Raw genomic sequence first — 27,105 nt, 5'->3', positions numbered from 1 at the left:
GAGTTGGTGGTTGGTTGGCTATGGATAGTGATGTACAGGTGTCATCCAGGTTTCAGTGGTACCATTTACAGTGACTGAACATGCCAGAAGAAAGCTCAAAGAATAATCAAGGTAAAAGACAAATGGCAAACTCTTATATACCCAGCAAGAAAGAGACCAACACCTTACAGAGAAATGAGTAAAGGATGGTGATGATGCAATTCCAGAAAAGGAGGAATTCATATGGCCAAGAAACCGAAAAGATGATCAACTGATACTCAAAACATACAAATGAAAATAACTAGGAACCTACCATATTGACAAAGATGAAAGAACATCCTAACACAGGAATTGGCATGACCTTACACTCCTGGGAAATTAAAAGTGATGCAGTCCTTTGTTGGGGGAGGGAAGTTATAAATTCTTAAAATGGTTAGCAAATCATCAAAGTACATAATCACGCATCCACACAAAGAAATCTGTACAAAAGTATTGGAGTATTTACACTAGTGAAAAATGGGAAACAACCTATATGTCCATCATTGGGGAATTTAATACATATCTATATAACTGTCTAAAATCATACTGTTTTACTAAGTTAAAAAATGGATTAAAATTGGTGTGTATAGGAGGATCCTATTTTATAAAACATCTGAATGTGTATGCACATGGGTGGTATTCACACAAAAATGTTTAGAAGGACATATATCCAAAATGTTAGTTCTACATATTACCAATGGTAGGTAATTTCCTAGTGTTCTTTCTTATATTTTGTATATTTTGATAAATAGAAAAATATATAATAGAAATTGTGCTAAATGTTAGTTGCCACGGGGTAGTCCAGGAAAGGAAGCGACTAATTTTGAGTTGGGTTGGTTGGAGATGACTTCATGGAAGAGATGTCTTTGGACCAGGCACGAATAATCAGGGCTCTGTGGGTTTGGCCCCCTCTTTCTGCACAGTTTTGTAACTCATTTTCACTGCAGAAATGGGAAACTTTACAGAGAAAAAGCCTGAGCCAGTACGGCAGGCCTTCCAGCCTGTATGCTCTCTGGGCATGAACAATTCTTGCCCATTAATTTTAAACCAGATGACAGGGAGTGGAAGCTCAGAGCTCCTAGAAAGATGCTGCACAGTTGCTCTGATCAGGGTCCAATACGGTCTCTTTGCCACCTTCTCCCACGTGCCTCGACTCAGGTGGGACATGATGCTGCTTTGCAGCAGCAGCAGCATTGCTGGGTATTATGTTCTCAGCCCTTTCTATTTCCTTGGTTACTATCTTGGATCTTGAATAGAGAATCACTCTCAGTTCACGTTTCCTGAACTTGATTTTACACATCATGCAGCTTCTTGCCAAAGTGCCCTTTGTGGAACTGAACTCTGCGCCAATAAGATCTGGCTTTCTATGGAAAGGCCGGCGGTGGGGCAGAAAGGGATGACCCGCCTTGATTTGTAAACAGAACTTAGCTGGTGGGCAAGGAGGTGCGGGTTTGGTGCGTGAGGAGGGCCAGAACGGATGGCACGCACTCAGGGGGCGGAGGGTCAGAAGGGCCGCCTGGGACCCAAGTCCCGGTTGCCTCATTTGCAGCCGTGACCTTGAGCAGCTTTCCTGACGTACACTGTTAGGCGTTTCTGCTGTTCCAGGTCCCCAGTCCGCCCGGGCCTGCCTGGCTGCAGCCCAGTGAGGATTAGCCCTGCCTTCCGGGAGCGCGGCATAGCCACAGTGAAATGGAGAGTTAAGGGAAAATGTGCGGCTTGATTTGGGGAGAGTTACAAACGATGATAGAGGTGGGACACGGATATGGCGAAGTACGACGGTGCTACCACCGTTACTGCAGAGCGCCTGGCGGATGACTTGCTGAGCCGCACCAAGTTGCAGATTTCTCATCTAGAACATCTCCCAGGGCGGCTGTGAGGCTCCAGAGAAAATATCCGTAGATGGTATACCGGCCCAGTGGCTGTCACATGGTAGGGATTCACAGGTGTGAGTTTCCCTCGCTTTTCCTTAACCTAGCCTGTTTAAGTTGGGATCTCTGAGATGGGCTTGTCCAGTTCCCTTGTTTTCCAGATGAGGTCGCTGAACCCAGACTGGGAAAAAACAGCCCAAAGTTTTCTGAAGGCCACTGTGCTCCTCACTCCACGGGGCGCCCGTGCCTCCTTGCGAGTGTGTGAAGTCCCCACAGAAGACCTGACCACAGACATGGAGAGGGCTTGGTTCGGTGGGCGGGTATGGCTTCCCACATCAGGGTTCCAGGGCTCAATCCCGGCCCCATACTAAAAAAAAAAAAAGTGGCAAAACTGATTAAAAGGATGGGGATGAACATGAGCTAGTAACGAGGGCAGTGGTGATGGTGTAATGCTGGGGTGGGTGGGTTTGTGACTACATGGTACTTTCAGTCTAATACACCATTATGGTCCCCGCCCTGATAATATCCTAAACTCTGTGTAAAGAAGTGGGGAAAAAATTGAAAAATGCTCCAAAATGCTATAAGTGAATGTGTTGAGATGGTGAAGCTTTTTTCTTCCACTATTTCTCCCGGTATTTTCAATGGCCTTTATAATTTTGAAATAAATTAAAAATTAAAAATGAGTGCCAAAATGGTTGGAAAGACGAGTGTTCTGTACCCAGAGCTGAGCACCACTGGCATGCTGCTCGACACATCACTATGAATTATCATGCTTAATTTTTTTTTTTTTTTTGGTTAAAGATTTATTTCTCCTTCCCCCTTCATTGTTTGTGCTCGCTGTCTGCTCTGTGTGTCTGTTGGTTGTGTGCTCTCTGCGTCTGCTCATCTCTTTTAGGAGGCACCAGGAACTGAATCCGGGGCTTCCCATGTGGGAGGGAGGCACCCAATCGCTTGAGGCCCCTCCGCTCCCTGCTTGTTGTGTCTCTCATTGTTTCCTCATTGGGTCATCTTGTTGCATCAGCTCACTGCATCAGCCCACCATGCCAGCTCACTGTCTTGCTCTTCTTTTTTAGGAGGCACTGGGAACCAAACCCAGGACCTCCCATGTGGTCGGTGGGTACCCAACTGCTTGTGCCACATCTGCTTCCCTCACTTAATTTTTGATTATCAGACTTTATCTTTGAAATGACTCCCTTCCAGTCCCAGACCATTAATAATTTCCCTAGTTACTCGATATCACAAGTGGCTGGTAACCTATATTATAGGTATAAAGCCTATACTATATTCCTGGTCCAGCATTCTCAAATAATTCATTGTGATTATCTTCTTGTTTTACAGATGGACAAACCGAGATTCAGAGCAGGCTGGTGAACCCTCGGTCCCTGGGTCAGTAGGTAAGTGATGTCGAGAATCAAGATGTATTTCCGGTTTCCAAGAACAAATACCTGCAGGCCCATCTTCCCAGGCTTGCGCCTTTTCTGATTTGTGTAATTCAAGACAGGAGACCAGGGGAGCTGGTCTGAAGCATTTGGGTATTGTTTGCACGAATGGCTTGTGTCTGTTGCCACTGCCGAGAAGAATGTTTAGTGGGTGAGTTTGTGAAGGCCCACTGGGCACTGCCTGGCCCGTGGTGGACCTTTCGCCAGAACGGTGAGGCTGCTTAAAACCTGACCCGTGCTGTGGCTGGTGCCAGAATCCCTGACCCCCTATAGTCCGAACTCTGGTGTATCTAAAACAGAGACCCCTGGACTGGGGGGCAGGGGGCCTGGATTCAAGTCCTGCAATGCTCTGTGACCTTAGGCAAGCCGCTTAAATCACAGGTTCGCTTATTTTTCTTTCATTCTTTCAGACGTTTTTCCCAGATTACTTGCTGCCAGCCTCCGTGCCAGCCATTGGGGGTAAAATGATCAATACCCCATAAGCTTTGCCCTTGAGGAGCTCACAGCCCAGTTTATGAGCTCCTCCATTTCCTCATTCTCATCCCATCATGAGAATTCCTGACATCTGCTTTGGAGTTTACGGTTTGTGGAGTGACTCTGATACGGGAAACGGTCATCTCCATTTTGCAGAGGGGAAGACTGGGCCTGGGAGAGGGGGCCCCGCCGTCAATGAGCCTCAGAGCTGGCATTGAAACCTGGGTTTGCTCACTCCAAAGCATGTTCTTAAGTAACAGCACGCAGTGTTGGCATGTGAGCCAGCGTTTTCGTATCCCACTCGTTAGCCGTGAGTGCGACGGTGGGAGATGGGCACCAGGACAGGGGGCGGAGGGATACTTCTCAGCAAGGGCTTCCTTCCCCGCGTCTAGAGGATTGTTCCAGTAGTAATGCCTTCTCTGCTGTGAGCGAAGTCCGCCTTGGGCCCAGGGTAAGCCCGTAACCACAGGGAAACGTGCCAGGGGCCGGCCCACCTCCTCCCGGGGGCTCAGCTTGAGCGGGGTCAGCCGCCCTGTGTCTGGAGTGGCCCCGCTGAAGGCGGTTCTTTCCACCAAAGCTTAAAGATCCCGGACTCTACAAACAGGGAAGCAGCTTCTGCTTCCACCCGCCGCCTTGCCTCAGGCAAGACCTAGAGAATGGTGAAGATTAGAGGCTGTGCTGTTTGTTTGCTGGGGATGACAGCTTCTTGAGCATGAAGCTCTAGGGCTCCCTCAAAGGGTGGAATTTCAAAGGCCCCTGCGTAACCTCGGGGACTGACCTGGTTTTTCTGTTCTGCGGTGTGTGTGCCTGTTGTGAATTGTGTCATCCTTGATGTAATGTACTTACACGTGCACAGATAGGTGGGGTTCTTGCGAGGGTTGTGGGGAGTTCGTTTGTGTCTGTGTGTTCAGTCCCTAGGAGGCAATTCGTATGAAAGAAAGGAAACACTTGAGGGTGTCGTTTTTCAACAAGACCCAGCAATGGGCTTTTAAGAAGCGTCATCAAGCTCTTTGATTCCGAGCTGTTCTTCCTCCTGGCTTGATCACACAGCTCTCCCTTGCCCTCTTCTTTGGGGTCAGATAAAAACTCCAGCTCCTCGTATTGATCTCTCCCCCATCTCCCCACCTCCCCGCCCGCTCCACCCAGGGCTTGTCTGATCCCTCCTCCCGGACCTCGAGGTGGCCAGGACGCTTTCAGGACTGACAGATGATAGCTCCGGGCGCGCCTGGCATCTGATCACCCACATCTCGTATTGTTCGGCAGAAAACTTTAGGGTCTTTGTTCAGGAGGCTCCGGGCTGAGCCATCCGGGCTCCTTCCTTTCCCTGAGGGTCACTTACAGCTGCAGGCCCAGCAGGACTGTGTGTGTGTGTAAACCCTTTCCTTTATGGCTTGGGTTTCCTCCGGTTTGACGTGGGATGAGGGGGAGCCCTGTTGAAAGGTGGATTTCGCTCTAGCATTCCGCCAGACCTCCTAAGGAGATCCGGCTCCTAGAGCGAGTGTCTTTCCCCAGTGGAGGCAGCGGGAAGCCAGGCAGGCTGAGCCACGGACTCGCGGGGCGGTGCTGCGAGCACGTGCATTCCAGTAACCAGGTGTCGCTGTGGGCGATTCTGCTCCTCTCTTTGCACCGACTCAGTTCTGGGGCTGGTGCGTTCTAGCTTGCATGGCTTCTCCTCAAAGGCAGTGGGCTCCCTGAGGCTGGGAGCTTGCCCATATCATCCATCTCATCCCACCTTACCTGCGCCGGGCAGGGTGTGCAGGAGGGGGACAGCCAGTATCCCCGGGCTCAATCGAAGCCGCTGGCTCCGGGTGGCAGATTGCCCCAGGTGGGAGCCTCGTGCCTTCTGTGTGCACCAGGCCTGCATTTGAGTCTTCGCTCTGTCTTTGACTGCTCTAACCAGGCGGCATCTCTGAGCAGCCCCTCAAGCTGGTGTTGGGGACAGGTGCTTCACGGGCTGCCCCAGACACGGGATGAATGGAAGCGGAAAACCAGCGGCAGCCTCCTTGCCAAGCCAGGGGTCCAGGTGGCGCTGCCCCTGTGAATTGGTGAGAGTCCCACAGAGGCAACAGCGACTCTGTCACTGTCAACCTCAAGGTCTTCTTCCTAGGTAGCAGGCTGTGGGGAGGATTAGTGATCGCCCTTAAGCTGTACCTGACACAGGGCAAGAGATCCGGAAGTGGCTGCTGTGGTCCTTGTCCGAGTAGGACATTCTGATGTCATTACGGTAATGCCTTATTTTTGTGGTCCTGTGTAATTCTCAAGGTCCTTTCCTATTTGATTTTCTCAGCAACCCTGCATTAAAAAACAGACATAGGAGTCTGTCTCAATTAGACAGATAGGGAAATTGGGGTGCAGAGGATGATGATGTGAATCGCCCACTCTCAGCCCCTGAACGCCTGGCGTTACCTGGCCTGGAGCCAGGGTGAGCTGCCCTGGCCACGATGTGGGGCTGGGGCTTGGGGATGTGAAATCTGGGATGTGTGAGAGAGTCCGGAGCACCCAGCTGCTCCGGGAGCATGACCCCCCACCCCCATCCCCACCCACCCATCCTCCTTGGTCCTCAGAACATTCTACCTGGTTCTTGCCAGCAGCTCCACTGGAGCAGCCAGCTTCCGGTCACCGTGGCTCAAGTCACCAGCTCGGACCCCGGTCAAAGCCAGATGAGCCACCAACTCCGCAGTCCGGCCGCGCTGCCCATGTGGGCGGGGCGCCTCGTTCTTGAGCCCTGCCTGGGCAGACCCCCCCAGGGGTAGCAAGGGTTAGCCACCAGGGGCAGTTCCCCACAGACCCCTCGGAATGGCTTGCAGTGCTCGCTCAGCCCTTCAGGCTCCTACAGATTTATTAGCCATCTACTGTGTGCAAGGCACTGGCAACACATTGTGTACACTGCTTTTTCTAAATTCCGTTTTCTAGATGAAGTACGTGGCTTTCAAAGAAGTTAATTAATGTACCCAAGATTATGTAATTATTCAGTGATAAAGCAGGGAGGTGAACCCAGGTGTTTTGGAGTAGAAAACTTCTGCTCTTACCTTGTAACACATAAGGTATAACCACATAACACATAAGGGCTAGCAAAAAAAAATGTTGTCAACCTATCACTGACGGTTCTTTTAAAAGTAATCGCTAATAAAACATTACCACACTGCCTCCTAATTGCTGGCTCTTCGGTGGCCTTCTGCTGGATTGCAAGGTTCTGGAAAGCAGCCCCTAGTCGGGTACGGGGTTTACAGCAAGTGATTAAAACACACTTGAATCCATGACAGAATTAATAATTGCTAACTTTAAATCAATGACAGTATTAATAATTGCTAACTTTAATGATCACAGACTATGCACTAGGCAGAGCGCTAAGTGCTTTATGTGTATTATTGTAGTTAATCCTTGAAAGAACCTTAGGACATACTCTTATACCCATTTGACACTGCAGAGGCTTGGAGAGTTCTGAGTGCCTTTTGCAGAGTAGCGTAGCTGGTAAGTGGCAGAGCCGGAACCAGACCCAGGCTGGCGACGGGGGAGCTCTGTGCTTAACCCGGACGTCCTGCCTCTCCCACGCGCGTGGCCTGCCCGGGGGTCCCAGCGAACCTCCCCGCCTCGGCTGAAGTTCACGGCTCCTTCAGTGAATTCCTGTGAAGCTGCCACTCAGATCCAGCCCCGGCTAGTCCAGGGCCATGGGAGGCTTCCCTCTCGGAGGGGTGGAGCTGGGGCGGCCATACTCAATAAGAAGGACAGGCACAGAGCCACCACAGTAGAAACAACAGAGCAGGGCTTTCTGGAGAGTAGACCCCAATTTAGGCGCAAGTGGGAGCAAAATAATAAAACACCACAAGGTGCACTCTTTTGAGCCTCACGTAGGACAACGGTGAAGCATCTCCGTGACGTTCTCTTGGGCATGGCAGGGATGCTAAGAGGACTTATGGGTGGGTGAGGCTGGGTGGGGGCCAGGTCTTGGTGCAGTGCTGTCAAGGGAAGGCCTTCCCTTCTAGTACCTTCCCACAAGACCGCACGGACCAATGCCTTGTTTCATCAGGTGGCACGTCGCCTTATGTGAGCCATTGAAATGGTACCTTGGCTTCACTGCCTCAAGATAATTGAGCCCCTGAGACTTTGTGCAAAGGGTAGCAAGAGCATGTGCTTTCAGTGAAAGTCAAGCAGCAGGGAGGCAGATTTGAGCTGGGAAAGACAAGCTTGGAGTGGGTCCGAGGGTTGCATAGGAGACACAAGGATTTGGGCTCCCCGTTCCTGAGAGGGCCGGAGCTCCTTTTGCATGGATGCAAGCTATCTCCTTAGCTAGTGCCCTCATCTCTCAATATTAGGACAGGAACAGCTGCCTTTGGAAACCACAAGCGAGCACTCCTTGGCAGAACCGAAGGCAAGCAGAATACCAACTTGACGGCATGTCGACTGCAGCCTTCCTCGACACGTCTCTGGGTAGACGTGGGCTTTGCTCCCTTGTTTGGTGCTGGGCACCCTAGTTAGGCTGCGCATTTAAGGCAGGACTTGGAGGCGCAGCTCTTTTCCCCACAGCAGTGGTTTTTAAGCATGCCCAACGGCGCCCTGGGGGATTCCTGGAATTCTCGCTGGGACTTCCTTCGGGGGTAGGTGGACAGCCCTCTGCTGGCTCCTGGGCCCCTACCCTGCTGTTCTCCCTGTTTGCACATGGGTCCTTCTTGTGCCCAGGGCTGATGACTGCCTGGCATGTGCCCACGTGGTTATGCTGTTTGTTTACAGCAGAGATCCTTTCTCGTTGGTCAGCGTGCCTGCTCTGACGGGCCGCTGCCCGCGCCAGATCGGTTGTTAAGTGTTTTGAATTTCACTCCTGCCTGGAGCCCTTGCTTTGTGCAGAGCCAGGAGGCACCGCTCCACACCAGCTGCATGCTCACACGCGCACGTCGCGGCAGCCACCAGCCTCTGAGCTGCACAGTCCTAAAATGGTTCTGTTGTCTGAGAGATGCATGCCGTTCTGCCCCATCCACCCAAGGACAGCAGTCATCTGAAGGTCACCAGCCCATGTGGCCCTGGGGGGAGGGGGAGGACGGTTCGGCTACTCTCTCCTCATCCTCCAAGGCAGGAGGCCTGGTTTGATTTAAGTGACAGACTGGGGAACTGGAGTTTGTCTTTTCTGACCCAGCCCCAGGCTTGTCTCCTTAGGAGGCAGGTAGTAAGCTTTATTGCCTGCTTGTGGACATGACACCCAGATGCCTTCAGCCTTCCCTTTATGAACAAACTGCTCTCTCGTGTGAGCAGGACTGGCCAGTGTCTCTGGCAGAAATATTTTATGAGTGTTTGTGCATCTCCCTTTTCTTTAAAAAAAAAAAGTCAAAAGAAATGGCAGAAGCAATGGTATAGAAAGGAAGGAGCACACGCTTTAGACTCAGCCACACCAGGATTTATATCTGCACTCGACTTCCCATTAGCCATTAGGCCTCGGGGAAATGACTCCCGGCCTCAGTTTCCTTGTCTGTAAAAACGGAAATGAAAAAATAACAGCTAACATTTTCCTTGTACCGGGCCGAGTTCTAAGTGCTTTGTCTGACAAGCCCGTAGGGTGGGGGACGTTATTCTTTCTTCATTTTACAGATGAGGAGATGTTTGTAGACATCAAGGCACAGAGCAATTGACTTTTCCAAGGTCACACAGTTCATTGGCAGGGCCAGGACTCCAGTGCAGGCGTGGTGGGTGCAGCTCCCACACGGTCAGCCTCTGTACTCTGCTGTCTCCAGCTCAGGGCTGCGGAAGATTGAGTAATTCCCAAGTGATGGGCCTCCTTTAGTGGCTGGAGCTGAGGGTGCTTTCCCGACACGTTAGTTCTCTTCTCCTGTTCTGTATCTAACAGAAATAGAAAAATAAACAACTTCTACTCACTGAATACCTACTATGCCCTCGGTTCTGTGCTTTGTAGCCATTATATTGTTTCAATGCCATAGCTTTCCCTTCTTTATATTATTCCCATTGTACACAATGGGAACAAGCCTGGTGAGATAGTGAGCTCCCCATCAATGGAATGATCCAAACAGGGACAAAATGACCACTGGCCAGGGCTGTAGCAGGGATTCTGGACTGTTCAGTCGTCTCCTAGACTCCATGATGCTCTTCAATGCCTGTAAGCAGTCACTCAACACTGTCAAGATGCCAGGGTGCTACAAAATGGAAAGGATGGGTATAAGGACTTCTCTGAACTAATTCTAGAGTTTCTCATTCTCCAGGAATCATCTGCTGACGCCTGAGGGGGCAGCAGAGGCCAGCTAAACATTTTTTTTTTTTTTGCCTGCGGCTGGAATATATGTAATTTGGCATGAAGAAACCCAGATTCTAGTCCAGCTTCTGCAATTACCGTGTGAGATTTGGGAAATCATTGAACTTTCTGTACCGTTTGTTCAAAAGAAATAATAATAATCTTAAAGTGTTGCTGTGTCTACAAAATAATGTAAATGTATAGTCTGAGAGCATCATGCCAATGAGAGTCGTTACAGATCTTTTTCCTCCTCCTGGGAACGGTTCCAACTATAAGGATTCCAAAACCTGAGTCATGGACAAGTGTGATCTCTTCCAGGGCCAAAGGCTGAGAGCAAGAGTGACTGGGGATGAATGGCGCAGAGCTGCCCCTTCACTGTTACATTAGAGAGCCTCCAAACCTAAAGCAGAAAATCACCTCTAATCCACCTCATTAGAACTTAATAACAGAGGCAGAGGACAGTAAAGGATGGTGAACTTATTTTCTAGGTGTTTTTCTTTTTTTCCAACCAAGGGAAGAAAAAGGAAAGTTGGTGAGTTGCTTGTTGTTCTTCTTGGCTAGCGTTTAAGAAAAAAGTGAACCCAGATGACCAACTGTTAGCTAGGCACAGAGAGACAAAACTTGTGTAGAAAGGGCAAATACTTGAGGTGCTAGGCAGGGATTCCAGAAGGGGAGTCAAGGACAGAGATTTACATGTGGAGAGTGTCCTGGGGCATGGCCTTAGGGTCAACACCTTTCAGCGAGAAGCAGAGGCAAGAACTGGGTAGAGGGAGGAGTAGAACAGCAAGGCAGTCCACAGAGACCTGAGCTGATCCCCCCGGAGCTCTAGACCTGGGAGGGCTCCCCAGGCTTCCTGGCTTCTATAGCGATAGCTGTGGACTGCCCCCCAATGAGGCAGCTCTCTTTGACTGAAGGCTGTTCCTGGAGAGGGACTTAAGTGAGCGCCATCAATAGCGCACAGCCACGGTCCCAGCCACTGGAGGAGTGAGTGCATCAGCGTCCACTACAGGTGGTCTGCAGGCTGCCCTTCTTTCCTACACCCCCTACAGACATCCCTGACTGAACCAGCTCTCTTGACCACTGTGTTCAGGTGAGGCCCTGGAGAGTTTTCATGTACAGTGCTCCAGGTAGCATTATCAGTCAGGTGGAACTGGCTCAGGAGATGGAGCCCATTTTCTACCTTTGGCCTCAACGTCTGTAGGAGACATGGATTGATGGTGTAATAATAAGTCTCCAGTGTTATGATTGCTCTTTTCAGATTGAATAGCTGCCAAACCTTAGACAATTTCCCATCTGTGTCTACTGGAAAGTGATTTGCTTTTCTTTTTCTTTATTACCACATTCCATTTGGGTTCTGACTCCTTTTCCTCTTAGCCTGCTGCTGTGGGTTGAATTGTGTCCCCTCAAAAGATCTGTTCAAGCCCTAACCCCCATGAGTGGGACTGGGGAATCAGATCGTTGATGATGTGAGATTTGTTTGGATGAGGCCAAGCTGGATTAGAGGGGGCCCTAATCCACAGGCGTCCTTAGAAGAAGAGAAAAGCTTGGACAGTTCGACGTGATGTGACAATGGAGGCAGAGATTAAACTGCTGCCGCCGCAAGCCCAGGACTGCCGACAAGCCACCAGCAGCTGGGACGAGGCATAGAAGGAGGCCCCCACATCTCCCAGAGGGAACGTGGCCTCCCCGACACCTTGACCTCAGACCTGTAGCCTCCCGAGCTGTTAACCGATAAGCCCCTGTGTCTTCAGCCACCTGGCTTGCGGTGCTTTGTCATGGCAGCCTTAGGAAACTGAAGCACCTACTAAATTCCGGGTCCTTATTAATTTCCTTTCCCCTTCTATTTTCTCACCATACACTCGCTCTGGTCATCTCCTCCATGGTTTCATTTCAGCCACCACTCCACCTCAGATATCCCCGTTTCACCCCAGTTTCATGTTACTGATTACCTGTGGAATTTGACCATCTCATCAACCTCCCTAGTTTTCATAACACAACAGATTCCATCCATCTTCAACCAAAGAAGAAAGTGAAGCTTGGAGAAGTTAAGATGCTTTCTGAAATGAGACATCTCACAAGATAAGGAGCTAGGCTTTTATTTTAGGTCTTTTGGACTCAAGAGCCCACTTTCTTTCTTCTCTACCTTTGAAACGTTTGTTGGCATGATCTCCTGGTGACGCTGGATTCTTCATATTTAGTCTCATCAGACTGAGAACGCTATAAACTTCAGGCCACCAAGAATCATTTCCAAGAGTGCTGGGAGTCACCGCAGCCCTTCTGCTTTCCCTGAACAGGGTAGTTAGAGTATACTAGGTGCAGCCTGGTCCTTGGACCTCCCAGTTCCCATTCCATTTAATTCCAGAGATGCCATGATGGTGAGGAGCCTTTGGGACCACACACTCACCATCAGGGCCGATGGGATGGGGCTGGCACTGAAGCCCAGTAATGAACATGTATGGCTCTTGGTAAATGAGACTGCAGTCAGTCCAGCTGGCCAGTCGCCGGAAGCCGGGTAGCATCACGGGGACCCCACCTGGGTCTCTGTATCAAATGCCTTCACTCTCACCTGTCATCCTCCTCCTTCAAGGAAGATGCATTTGATAAAGGGAAGTCTTTTGCTTTTAGTGAGGACTGATGCCATCAAAACCAAGAATCAGGCTGCTGTTAACAAGGATCTACTGAGGACCCTACTAAGTGCCAGATAGGGGTTAGGCTCCTTGGGATACAAAATTAAAACGAGTGACTTCCCCCACCTTTGCGGTTTGGGCTGGTGTATTAGTATCGTGTAGACATGGGCCCCCCAGATACCCAATTGTGTGTGAATTCTGAGCTCTCACAGTTTGCCAGTTCTGCCCTCTGCCCTTGACAGCATGCCGCCTTTGGACAGGGAGGAATTCAGAATCCTCATGGTGAGTGGAAAGGGAGGCCGGATTTGAGTCTTCATTCCTCTCTTTGCTACAGATTTTCTGTGTGATCTTGGCCAGATCACTCGACCTCTTGGCCCTCAGTGTCTAAAGTGACCGTTGTAATGTCTCAAATGCTCTTCTTTTGGGGAAGCACCTTGTCTAATGCTGTTCACAGTAGATGCTCTATAAATGATTCCATCTTTTTCCCTACCCCCAACTCATTACTTAGTGAGATTGATGTAGACACGTTTTTTAGACATTGATGATTTAAAGAACTTGATTATTTCCTTTAGACATGCATTAAAATCTTTATTAGACGATCCAGGCTGAATGCCTTCTGGGGTCTGCATCAGGCACTGGCCACCAATGGGGTACAGATGGCATACTCAAAATATCAGGCATGACTTGAGAAAACTCTGCTCATCTTGTGGAGCTTCACCCACCCCCCACCTCCACCTGTCTCTTTTTTCCCGGTGGGATGTAGCTGAGATTCCTCAGAAGCAGCAGCTATAGAAAAGTGGAAGGAGTCTTGTCTCATGTGCTGGTATTAGGAAAACAGAAAACTCTCTTACCCTCTCTAAGACCTGGTCTTCCCATTTATAACGCGGGGTAATATGACTGCCCTTGCAGGCATTCTCTAAGGATTGCCTGTGATAGCAGACGTGCAAGCCCACTTTGGATGAACTTGTGCCAATGCAGGGATCTGTGGCTCTCAATTTTATCCTTCTTCTGTGAGTTTTTATTTCTTGGTCTGGCTCCCTCATCAAAATCTCCCAGCCCAAATTCCCAAACATGTTTAGTCTATGCAGATAGCTTGCCCAGCAAGCCTTGGGTAGCTCTCATGACCCTTCCCACTGAACTTGTATTCGTTATTCATGTGTTTTTCTTCCTCTCTAAACACCAAGATGCTTAATAATAAGATCTGATCTTAGTTCACCCCTATATCCCCAGCATGTAATGGATGCTTTGTCGTTGTTTCAGGAAATAAGTGAGCATGAAAGAAAATAAGCACTATGGGCTCCTCTTGCACACCTTGCTTTGAATTATAAGACCTCCTGTAATCTTCACAGCAGCCCTATGAGAAACGGAAACTTCCGAGAAATGGAGATTGAGGCCCAGAGAGGCAAAACCACCCATCTAGGAGCACACAGTCCATAACTAGCACAGCAGGAGATGACAGCCTCAGGTCCCTGGACTCCAGTGCCAGTGCTCATCTTCCATATGGGGGTGTGCTCGCCTTCTCTCCCCTTCACATTTTTATTGCATAATCAATATGGAAATCACAATAATGGGAAAGAGAACTTCTCACTTTCTGTCCCACCACTTCTAGCAAGTCAGCTATTTCCATTTTTCCACATTCCTCAGTCTATTTCTTGCATTTTTTAATTTTTATAAAAATATATGCTATATATATTTTTATATAACAGCATTATTGAGATATAATTCATATACCGTAAAATTCACCATTACAGTATACAGTTCACTGTGTTTTAGTTCAGTCACTAAAGTGTACAATATCACCACTATTTAATTTTAGAACATTGCATCACCCCCAGAAGAAATTGGGTACCCTTTAGCAGTCACTCCCTATTTTCCCCTCCCTCAGACCCTGGCAACCATTAATCTACTTCCTGTCTCTGGATTGGCCTGTTCTGGGCATTTTACATAAGCTGCATTTTACTATGTGACCTTTTATTTCTGGCTGCTTCCACTTAGCATAATATCTTCCAAGTTCATTCATGCTGGAGCATGTATCATTACTTCATTCCTTTCTTATGGCCAAATGATATTCCAGTATTTCCAAGTGGATGCACCACATGTTGTATATCCATTCATCAGTCAATGGATGTTTGGGTTGTTTCCACGATTTGGCCATGGTGAATCATGTTGCTGTGGATGTTCATACACAAGTTTTCCGTTCTCTTGGGTATATGCATTGGAATGGAATTGCTGAGTCATATGGGAACTATTTTTAACATTTTCAGGAACTGACAAACAGTTTTCAAAAGTAGGTGTACCATTTTACCATCTCACCAGGTATGAAGGTTCCAATTTTTCTACATCTCATGAATACTTTTGATTAGCTGTCTTTTTATTTTAGCCATCCTAGTGGGTGTGAAGTGGTAGTTCATGTGATTTTATTGTGCATTTATCTAATGACTAATTCTGTTATACATCTTTACATGTGCTATCTTTGGAGAAAATGCCTATTCAAATCTTTACCCCATTTTTAAATTGGGTTGTCTTTTTATTGCCGAGTTGTAAGGGTTCTTTGTATATTCTGGACACAAGAACTGTATCAGATATATGATTTGCAACTTCTTTCTCCCACTCTGTGATTTGTCTTTTCTTGATTGTGTCCATTGAAGGATATAATTTATTTTTATATTGATGAAGTCCAGTTTATCTAGTTTCTTATGTTGCTCATGCTGTTGATGGCAGAGCAAGAAGCCATTGCCTAATCCAAAGTCACAAAGAATTACTCCTGTATTGTATTTTCAGAATTCTATAATTTTAGGTCTTATGTGTAGGTCTGTGATCCACTTTGACTTAATCTTTGTATCTTTTTTGAGGTTGGAGTCCAACTTCATTCTTTTGCACGTGTATGTCTAGTTGTCCCTGCACCATTTGTTGAAAAGACTATTCTTTCTCCATTGCATGAACTTGGCACTGTTGTCAAAAATCAATTGACTACAAATGTGAGGGTTTATTTCTGGATTCTCAATTCTATTGCATTGACCTATATGTCTATACTTAGGTCAGTACCACACAGTTGTTGTTTTTTTAAAGGATTTTTATTATTTTATTTTATTCCTCTCCCCTCCCTTGTTCTTTTTGTGCTTGCTCTCTGCTCTCTGTGTCTATTTGCTGTGTGTTCTTCTGTGTTTGCTTGTCTTGTCACTCAGTTGCTTGAGCCACTTCATCTTCCTGGTCTGCTGCATCTCTCACTGTCTGTCCTCTGCATCTCCCTTTGTTGCGTCAACTTGCTGTGCCAGCTCTCCGTGGCACAGGCCAGCAGCTCTCTGCTGCGCCAGCCAGCTTGACTTCATCAGGAAGCCCCAGGAATTGAAACCCGGGCCTCCCATATGGTAGATGGGAGCCCAGTCGCTTGAACTGCATCTGCTTCCCAGTAACACACTATTTCAATTACTATAGTTTTGAAGTAAGTTTTGAAATTGGGAGTGTTCTTTTTTGAGATTGTTTTGGGTATTTGGCATCCATTGCATTTTTTCCCTTTTTTTATGATTTATTTTATTTAGTTATCCACCCCCCCCTTGTTGTTTTACACTCACTGTCTGCTCTCCATGTCTGTTTGTTGTGTGCTCTCTGTGTCTGCTCGTCTTCTTTTTAGGAGGCACCAGGAACTGAACATGGGACCTCCCATGTGGGAGGGAGGCACCCAATCACTTGATCAAATCTGCTCCCAGCTTATTGTATCTCTTGTATCATCTTGTTGTGTTAGCTTGCTGCACCAGGTCTTTGGGTCAGCTCACTGTCTTACTCATCTTCATTAGGAGGCACTGGGAACTGAACCCAGGACCTCCCATATGTTTGGCAGGTGCCCAGCTGCTTGAGCCATAGCTGCTTCCCCACTGTATTTCTATATGAATTTTAGGATGAACTTGTCAATTTCTTTAAAAAAGTCTAGCTGGGATTTTAAAAAGATTTTTATATCAATGTTACACATTACTCCATTAAGACAAGATAGTAACTACAATAACAGTGAATCTGATTTGGTCTATTGTTACACTTCCCCCTTATTTTTGTTCATTAATCAGTCTTGATGGATTTGGGACGATGTCTACTCTGACTGCTACAGGCTGAGAATGGATGTAGATATTGTGAGACAGAGGAAAGGAATTGTTTTGCTTGCAATTGAATATACTGCTTGTTTTGAGGATGGGACTGGTCCACCATCATCATTTTGTTACTTGTTCAGGGCAAGTCCAAAGAACTGGAGAGTAAGAGTTGGCTTCATTTCTGCTTGGTTTCAGGGCTTAACTGGCACATGAACAATCCAAACATCTCTGAGAAATATACTTAACAGGTAAATTGAAATTATAAGTTCAAATAAAAAGAGTAGAAGAATCATACTGTAGGGGAATTATAAATGAGTATAACACATGTTGTATTGTGGAAATAGATTTTCATATATTCACAGATAGGGCCTGCTGAGGAGGGTTTTGATTTCATGAGGACTTGTGGCTTTTCTATGGTGTCTGGATGTCACTAGGGCCCTCAGTAGCACTTGTGTTTGAGGCTTTGTTCACTGTGGCAGTTTGTGAAGTCTGGCTACAAGCTGCATAAGCGTAACCTCTGTTATGACCTTCTGACTCACTTTGAAGTCTCTTAACCTTAAAACTCTATTTTTAAAAATATTTTCCCCTTTTGGTTAATGTCTTTGTCCAAATGCATTGCCAATTAACCCTTGGTACTAATCCCTTGGTGCCAGGGAGGCTCATCCCTGGGAGTTGTGTTCCACATGGGCAGGAGAGGTAGTGAGTTTATTTGCAGAGTTTGGCTTAGAGGCTGAGACCACAATTGAGTAACAAGGAGGTTTTCAGGAGATAACTCTTAGGCATTAATTATAATAAGGCTTAGTTTCATTATTAAGGGAATGAGGTTCATGAACGCAAGCATTAAGATCTAGGGCTTGGCTTATTGGCCTATTTTCTTTTATTAGACAAGGCTTATACATTCCAGGGATATTTACCATCTTATTTGAGAAAGTAGCAGGACTTCCTCAGGAGGGAAGTTTAATATTTTGTTAGCTACTATGTGGGCCTCTACCTATGCAAACAAAAAAACATACCTATGGCAACAAGGCTACAATTATATCCCATAGAAATATGCTTTAGGTGCTTTTTTCCCCATTACCACCCATTCTCAACATCCTATACTAGTGACATACCTTTGTCATAGATTCTGAAAGAACATTCTCATATTTGTGTTATTAACCACAAAACTCAGCCAGCACAGAGCTCACTATATTTTATCCCATGCTTTATCCTCTAGTTTTCCTTTTAGTAACATATAAATGACCCCAAACTTCCCCTTTCAACCATGTTCACACATACACTTCAGCACTGTTAATTACACACACATTTCTGCACCACATCACCACCATCCATTTCCAAACCATTACAAACAACCTAATTATAAATTCTGTACAGATTAAGCATCAACTCACCATTCTCTACTCCCATTCTGTTTCTTGGTAACCTTCTCTCTTCCAGACTCTACCTCTATGAATCTGCTCACTACATTTAGTTCATATCAGTGAGATCATACAATAGTTTTCCTTTTGTATCTGGCTCATTTCACTCAGCATAAGATCTTCAATGTTCCTCCATGTACCAGTATGTCATTCCTTCTTAAAGCTGAATAATATGCCATTGCATGTATATACCACATTTTGTTAAATTCAAAATGTGTATAACAAAATGTGTTGAAGGACATTTGGGTTGTTTCTATCTTTTGACGATTGTGAATAATGCTGCTGTGAATGTTGGTGTGCATATATGTGTCTATCCCTGCTTACAGTTCTTCTTGGTATATGCCAAACAGTGGGATTGCCAGATCATAAGGCATTTCATATACTTAGTTTCCTGAGGAACTGCCAAACTGTCCTCCACAGTGGCTGCACCATTCTACATTCCCACTAACAGTGAATGAGTGTTCCTATTTCTGCATATCCTTTGCAATACTTGTACTTTTCTGCTTTTTTTTTTTTTAAAGATTTATTTTTTCATTTATTTAATTTCACCCCCTCCCCCAGCTGTCTGCCCTCCGTGTCTATTTGCTGCGTCTTGTCTCCCCCGTCGCTTCTGTTGTCATCAGCGACACGGGAAGCATGGGTGGCGCCATTCCTGGGCAGGCTGCACTTTCTTTCGCGCTGGGCGGCTCTCCTTACGGGGTGCATCCCTTGCGCGTGGGGCTCCCCTATGCTGGGGACACCCCTGCGTGGCGCGGCACTCCTTGCGCACATCAGCACTGCACATGGGCCAGCTCCACACGGGTCAAGGAGGCCCTGGGTTTGAACTGCAGACCTCCCATGTGGTAGACGGACGCCCAAACCACTGGGCCAAGTCCGTTTCCCTTTTCTGCTTTTTAATAGCAGCCAGTCTAGTAAGTGTAAAATGAGATCTCATTGTACTTTTGACCTGCATTTCCCTAATAACTAGTCATGTTGAGGATATTTTCATGTGCTTTTTTGCATTTGTATTTCCTCTTTGGAAAAATGTCTATTCAAGTCTTTTGCCCATTTTTAAAATTTGGGTTGTCTTTTTATTGTTGAGTTATAGGATTTCTTTTTTTAAAAATTTTTTAATTGCCTTTTTCTTTAAAGATATATAGATCACAAAAAATATTACATTAAAAAATATAAGAGGTTCCCATATACCCCACACCCCCTACCCCACTCCTCCCACATCAGCAACCTCTTTCATCATTGTAACACATTCAGATGCTGGATTTAGACCCTCATCGGATATGTGTGACAGTCTGAAATTTCCTTTTGTTTTGAATCCCAAAAGATTATTTACTCAAACTCATCTATTCCTTTGGGTGTGGTAACATTTGATTGCCTTAGATTCACTTTAGATCTATTGAATAGATTGCTTTTGATTGGACTAAGTCAATGGGGCTTGACTACCCTCTTGCTGGGTCTTATATAAACAGAGACACAGAGCAAGTCATACAGAAAAGGAAGGCTCCATATTGATCCTGCTGCGTGAGAGAGAGGACTGCAAGAAAACAGTGAATCTCTTAGAGAGAGAGACCCCAGAGTCTGGAATCAGCAGAACACAGGGGCATGGAAAGAGCCCACCTAACCCCCACCAGGGACTGGGCCCCCAAAGCTCTCTAGGCTGAGAAGATAAGCCATATAGTTGATCGCCTACAGCTGAACTCGGGAAGGAAGTGGAGTATCCGAGACTGAGAGACGGCTTGGTAAGGAACAAGCCCTGTGCCTGGTTGCCCACAGCTGGCCTCCAGGAAATGGTGAGCATGGCAGGGAAGGCAGGGACCTTGGTAGAGATCAGCCGCCATCTTGCTTCACCACACGGCAGGACCCCAGAATCACCAGCTGACATTCATGGGAAAGCATCTCTGATGGTGCCTTGATTTGGACATTTCACAGCCTCAGAACTCTTAAGCTTTTATGCCAGTAAAACTCCTAATTATAATAGCCAACCCATTTCTAGTACTTTGTATCAACAGCCCTGTTGCAAACTAAGAGGTGGCTTCCAAATATTTCTCCCTTTGAGTTGGCTGCCTGTTTAGTTTCTTGACAAACTCCTTTGAAGTGCAAAGGAGTTTCTTTCATTGTTTGTGTTTTGGGTGTACAATTTATGAAAACACTGTCTACCTCAAGATTTTGTAGATGCTTCCCTACATTATCTTCTAGGAGTTTATGGTCCTGGCTCTTCTACTTAGGTCTTTGATCCATCTTGAATTAATTATTATATAGAGTGTGAGATCAGGCTCCTCTTTCCTTCTTTTAGATAGGGATATCCAGTTTTCCCAGTACCATTTGTTGAAGACACTATGTGTCCCAGTCAAGTGGACTTGGTGGCCTTGTCAAATATCAGTTGGCCATGGATGTACAGGTCTATTTCTGAACTCACTTATGTTCCGCTGGTCAGTCTGTTTATCCTTGTGCCAATACCATACAGTTTTGAGTGCTTTAGTTTTGTAATATGCTTTAAAGTCAGGTAGTGTGAGTCTTCCAACTTTGTTCTTTTTACAGGATGTTTTAGGCTATTCAGGGATGCTTACCCTTTCAAATGGTACTGAAAAATCTACCACCAATCTAATAGAGCTAATGAAGTTCATGTCATTTGCAAATAGTGAAGGTTTTACTTCTTCCTTTCCAATTTTGGTGCCTTTTATTCATTTTCTTGCATAACTGCTCTAGCAAGAACTTCTAAAATAATGTTAAATAAGAGTGGTGACAGTGTGCATCTCTGTCTTGTTCTAGGTCTTAGAGGCAAAGGTATGATGTTATCTGTGAGTTTTTCATATATGCCTTTTGTCATGTTGAGGAAGTTTGCTTCTATTCCTATCTTTCAAAGTGTTTTTATCAAGAAAAGATACTGAATTTTGTCTAACGCTTTTTCCGTGTCAGTAGAGGTGATCGTGTAGTTTTAATTTGTTCTTTTGACTGGGCCATATCTTTCTATTTCTTAATAGGGCTTGTAATTTTTTGCTGATGTCTAGGCACCTGTTTATCTTGATAAGTTTACTCTGTTGGTTAGTTTCTGTCACGTAGATTTTTATTGATATTCTCCTTCTGTTAAGGGTCTCCTTTGACAGTGGGTTCAGCTTATTCTAAATCTTTAGAATTGCCCATGTTTGATTAGAAAAATGGGGAAAGGTAAAAAGAGGAAACAGAAAGAAGAAAAAAGCAGAAAAGGGAAAAAAAAGAGAAAAAGAAAAAAAAAAAGAGAAAAAATGGGGGAAAAAAAATGGACCTCCCTCCTAGTCCACCCACACTGCTTGCCCCATGGTCCTGCCACTCCCGAGGACCAGCTGGGGCCCCCTCACCTGGCACCCACGCTGCTTGCCCCATCCTTCCCCTAAGCCCAGCAGGTGTGCCTGTCCTCTCACAGCTTCTGGAGAATGCTTGGACTCCTCCATCTTGGATCCAAGTGTCCTCTAGCTGGGGTTTTGTTAAGAATTGTGTTGACCCTGTCCATCAGTTTGGGTATTATGGCCATCTAAATGACATTAAGTCTTCTAATCCATGAAGATGGGGTGTTTTTCCATTTATTTAGGTTTTTAATCTCTTTTCACAGTGTTTTATAGTGTCCGGTATATAAGCCTTGCACTTCCCTTTGTTAAATTTATTTTGGAGTATTTTCTTCTTTTTGATGCTAGTATGAATGGGATTGTTTTCTTTATTCTTATTTGGATTGTCCATGCAAATGCATAGAAATTCAATTGGCTTTTGCCTACCAATCTTGTATCCTGCAACCTTGCCAGACCTGTTCATTAATTTTAATAGTTTTGTGTGTGTGTGTGTGTGTTTCCTTAGGATTTTCTAAAGACAAGATCTTCTCATCTATAAATAGAGATAGTTTACTTCTTTCTTTCCAATCGGGTAATTTTTATTCCTTTTTTTGCTAAATACCCTGGCTGGAATCTCCACTTCGTTGTAGAATAGAAGTGGTGAGAACAGATATCTTTGTTATAGGAGGAAATTTTCTGTCTTTCACTCTTAAATATGATGTTAACTTAGATTTTTCATAAGGGACCTTTATTGGGTTGAGGATTCCTTCTAATCCTCGTCTCCCGAGTCATTTTATCATGAAAGGGTGCTGGATGTTGTTGAATGGTTTTTCTATTAAAATGATCATGTGCTTTTTGTCCCTTATTAACATGGTTTATTACATCACTTGATTTTTTTTTATATTAAACCAAGCTTGTATTCATAGAATAAATCTCATTTGGTAATGTTGTATAATCCTTTTTATATGTTGCTGGACTTGGGTTGATAGTATGTTATCAAGATTTTGTGTCTTATATTTATAGGGGATATAGTTGTGTAGTTTTCCTGTGATGTTTTGGTATTAGAGTACGGAACTCATAGAATGTATTGAGAAGTGTTCCCTCCTCTTCTATTTTTTTTCAAGAATTTGCAAAGGATTAGTGTTAATCTGTGCTTCTCTTTTTGAGAACTACAAAAAGTAGTGACAAGGGCAAAGCTCCCGACAGCCCACAGTTTGGCCTCCTCGTGTACTGTGTCAGAAGAATCTATGAACTCCAGAAGCACAACACTGGGGTGGAGATTGAAAATTCCCCTGCCAGAGAGTGCAGTAAGGACACCCCCTCCTACTGTGCCCGACGAGGTGCTCTCCGCTGGGGACTCAGGGTGCACGGAGCCCGCAGGGTTGCTGCCTTTTCTTTTTCTTTTTTTTAAATACCATTTTAAACACGTCAGTACAAATGCTTGGATGGATACCCCACTGAAGCAAAAACTTTCTCCTCCATAACAGATTGGCCACCCAGCTACATGCTGAACGAGACCAGCGCTTACACCATTATCTCCCCTGGGATCCACCCTCATCCTCCTAGAAAATCTGAATATCACGAGGATTAGTAGCTCAGCAACCAGGTTGACAAAAGGGTGGACTGTTTGTTTTTTGTTGCTTTTTAACATGTACAAATGAGGAAAGAATATTCCCCACTGCAGTTGCTTAGAACAAAGAACCAAGAGACTGAGATCACACCTTGAAAGACAGCAGTTTCCCTGCATTTCAGTACAGGTGATGATGCTCTTTAATCTGGGAGCATTTCTAAAGGCAGGAGGCTTAGAAGGGTGGTCCTTTCCTCCTTCCTTCAGTCACTTCATTCCTTCAGCAGGTCTGTGTGAAGCTGCTGCCTTGGAGAGAAGCCGTGTGCTGGATGGGCAGGACACGATGGGGTCCCCTGGGTCCCTGCCCAGAGGAGCAGCCGGTCGGATTTCTAACCAGACAGTTACAACAAAAACGTGAGACAGGATGTGGTACCAAAGACCTGGCCTAGACCTTGGAAAGCTGCCCTCGGGTGGAACGCCGGCTCCTGGGAAGCTTGTCATTGAACTCCCTCGGTCCCTGGACCTCGTCTTCCCTGCCAAGCCCTTCGAAGGGCCACCTGAGCTCACCAGGGCCAGAGCCAATAATATTGGATCCTTCTTCTGGCTCTTATTTCCAAGCCATGAAATCTGGGACAGGTCGCCTGTGGATCTCACTTTTCTCCTTAGTAGAAGAGGCACATCGATGCCTTCTTCCCAGGGTTGTTGTGAGGATGAAATGAGAAAAAGTTTCTCCAAAAATATCCACTGCAAGCTGGACTAAAGGTGTGCGCATTCTCTTATGGAACGAAGACCGTTGATGGTGGAAGCTATGCAGACCTGGGTTCAAATCCCAACTCACCCACTGGTCCTGGACCCTGGACAAATCATTTAATTCTCCGAGCCTTAGTTTCCTCATTTGTAAAATAGAAATAATCATGCTTCCACCTTTTCAGCATTGTAAGGAAGAAGCGTGACCATCCCTGACATCCCTAAGTGTGTCAAAGCTGCTAAAGATTTGCCTGTTGCATCTGCGTGTGGACAAGCAAGCTTTGCTTTCCCACTAATGTGGGTCTCCTGGCAGGATGGGCACGTACCTCCCTCATCTCTCTATGCCCAGAGTCTAATGCCACATTTGACAAGTAGAAGATACTCAGATGTTTTTGCAGTTGAATTTTATTTCCCTTTACTCTTTCCAGGTTTCTGTCCAGCAGAAAAAAAGAATTGACTGTGCCCCTTTGAAATAGAAATAAATCAATACCGAAAAAATTTAAATCATCTAATTTTATATGTTTATTTTGCCCAGTGGGCCAGCCAGATATGAATCAATTTGAGGCTTCCCCAGGGGAGTCCACTGTGGGGGCCCCCCAGCCCCTCTTCTGCTAACCCAGCCTGGCTGCTCCACTTTCTCCAGCCAAAAGACAGATCCATACCTCTTGTGTGCCAGGGAGTTGAGAAAGTCTAACCTGGGAGAGATGTGCCCTTAATCATGTTTTATACCCAGGAGCCTCCTGCAGAGAACCCAGGAAGATGAAGTGGGGCAGGAAGCTGTAGGTGCCACATGCCCAGGGGTGAGGATGTGGACAGACTGGGAATTTCTCCCTCCAGGGTGTCCAGACAGAGGGCACGCGGGCTGGCTCGGCCCTCCAAGCAGGTTTAGTGCTATCTGGGGCCCAGACCCGCTTTGTTCCCCGGTCTGGGTCCCAGACTTGGCACCCACTGCTTCTTCTGTTCTCACCCAAGTGGGGAGGAGGACGAGCTAAGGAACTTACCACATTCAGAACCAGGCCCTGGGGCAGTGGTGTCTGTCCTGCTCCATCTCCCACCAGCAGCATTTCCTGCGTGCCAGGCTCAGGCTCTGGGATGAGTGAGGCTCAGCCCCCACGCCTGCAGCTGCTCAAGGTCTAGTGGGGGGAAAGAGCAGCTAGAGGACCAGGAGCCGTTAGAGGCTGCAGTGGAGGCTGACTGGGGGGGGGGGGGGGGAGCTGAGCAAGCTCTAAAGGAGGAGGGGAGCATCTTGAAAGGCGAGAAGTTCACCAGTCAGAGAAGGAAGCAAAGGGGATTTCTGGCAGAGGCAAGGTTTGCACAAAGGCTGTCGAGAGCTGGAAAGACCTGGAATTGTGGAGAAGTGGAGAGAAGTTCAACATAACGGGAGCAGTGAGTGAGAGGGCAGGCCTGGGGAGGCAGGTTGGGGCGTGAGGGTGGCTCTGGCCTGGTGAGGACACTGTAACCCAGGCTATAAAGAGTGAGGACTTCATAATGTTGCTGGTAGAGAGGCAAGGTAGAGAGACAAGAAGTTCTGCCGGAACCTGCCCTCAGTGCAGTGATCGAACCATCATTTACGAAGCACTGCTAGGTTCTAGCACCTTGCTGGTCTCTGGGGCTCCAAAAATAAAGAGGATGCAGTCTTGTCCCTCTAGAAGCTTGTGTTCTCTTTGCCTGCCTGCCTTTCTCTCCTTAACACCACTTTAAGTTTCCTGCCTCTCTTAAGATTTTATCTCCCCAGGGACTGTTACTTACCTTCTGCCTGGAGCGCTTGGTGTAAGGGCACAAGGTGATTAGAAATGAATCTATGGGAAGCAGACTTGGCCCAGTGGTTAGGGCGTCCGTCTACCACATGGGAGGTCCGCGGTTCAAGCCCCGGGCCTACTTGACCCGTGTGGAGCTGGCCCATGCGCAGTGCTGATGCGCGCAAGGAGTGCCGCGCCACGCAGGGGTGTCCCCCGCGTAGGGGAGTCCCACGCGCAAGGAGTGCGCCCTGTAAGGAGAGCCACCCAGCGCGAAATAAAGTGCAGCCTGCCCAGGAATGGCGCCACACATGCAGCAAGATGACGCAACAAAAAGAGACACAGATTCCCGTGCTGCTGATAAAGATAGAAGCAGTCACAGAAGAACACACAGCAAATGGACACAGAGCAGACAACTGGGGTGGGGGGAGGAAGGGGAGAGAAATAAATAAAAATAAATCTTAAAAAAAAAAAAGAAATTAATCCAGGTGACACTTCAGGGAGCTCTCTGAGCTCGTCAGATGGAAGCTCCTCCAGAGCCGATGCCCAACGAGAGGTCCCTAACATGGTGGATGGTCAGCTTGGAGAGACCACCCTCCTGGCCCACGTGCCAAAGTCGAAGGACACTGAGGCCTGAGCCACAGATTCATGTCTGTGTGTCTCGACTGGTGCCTCTGCAAGAACCTGCAGGCGTAGACACGAGCAGACACATCCGCTCTGGGGCGTGTGCATCCGGCCTCGTATGCGCACGTTGGCATATGCGCTCGCCTGTGTGTGCCCACGTCAGCACGCCCGTGCCATTTCCCTTCAGGCTCTGTTTGTTTCTGTTCAGAGGCAGAGTCCCCACTTCACCTTGAGAACGATCCCATTGTCTGTGATGTCCCGACGGTGCCCGTGTGGCCGCGCTGGCCAGCCACTGTGCACATGTACACCCGTGCCCAGCTCCCCGCAGCAGCCGCGGGCTCCGAGAGCTCCTGAGAGGCTGCCGCGGCCCTGGAGTGGCTACCGACGGGCTCGCTTCCTTCCTCTGAGAAATATCCCCGAAAACATTTCTGGAAATGAAATTTCACTTTCAGTTTAACTTCAGTAAAATGCAGGCAATGAAGTGACAAGGATTTGGGTGGTTCCTCTGACGGTGCTTTGGTGGGAAAGCCCCTCCAGCGCCTGGAATCTGGGAGGAGGATCCTTCCATGAGCTTCTCTGGAGCGCCCGCCCGCCTCCCCACTTTAAGCAGCTCCTGGTCCTTGGTCCTGAACCTTTAATGAACCCTCTAGAACAGTGAGGCGGCCTGGCCTGAAGGGGCCAGAGCATAATGCAGTGGGCAGCGATGGGTTCGATGGGCCAGTGTCCCCTTCCCAGGTGGAGACCAGTGTTGATGAGACCCATTTCTAGACGTGGCCAGACTCTGTTCCACGCAGACTCTGTTCCACGTGTCAGAGAGTGGCGCTGCCATCCTCTGGTGTCTCAGCACCAGCTCCTAAATCCTCCTGCCTTAATTAAATCCCCTTTGAAAGGAGGTAGGAGAATAAACCATTGGACAAAATGAACGCCTACTGCTCCTCCGTGTGCCATCGGTCCTTCTGTGGGTTAAATCTCCACTCTCTCTA

The 27,105-nt window shown here is 47.0% G+C and overlaps 1 protein-coding gene across 7 annotated transcripts in view; it reads left to right on the top strand.

Moving 5' to 3' along the window:
* Window positions 1-27,105, top strand: part of TENM4 (teneurin transmembrane protein 4) — an 801,291-nt gene that overhangs the window by 154,904 nt on the left and 619,282 nt on the right. For all 7 annotated transcript variants that reach the window (XM_058306052.2, XM_058306055.2, XM_058306053.2 and 4 more), the window contains exon 2: window positions 3,225-3,280. The gene's annotated coding sequence lies outside the window, so the exon portion shown is untranslated. The remainder of the gene's footprint in view (window positions 1-3,224; window positions 3,281-27,105) is intronic.

This window comes from Dasypus novemcinctus, chromosome 10, assembly GCF_030445035.2.
Source record: "Dasypus novemcinctus isolate mDasNov1 chromosome 10, mDasNov1.1.hap2, whole genome shotgun sequence".
Lineage (NCBI taxonomy): Eukaryota > Metazoa > Chordata > Mammalia > Cingulata > Dasypodidae > Dasypus > Dasypus novemcinctus.
This window is presented reverse-complemented; position numbering and strand designations above follow the sequence as displayed.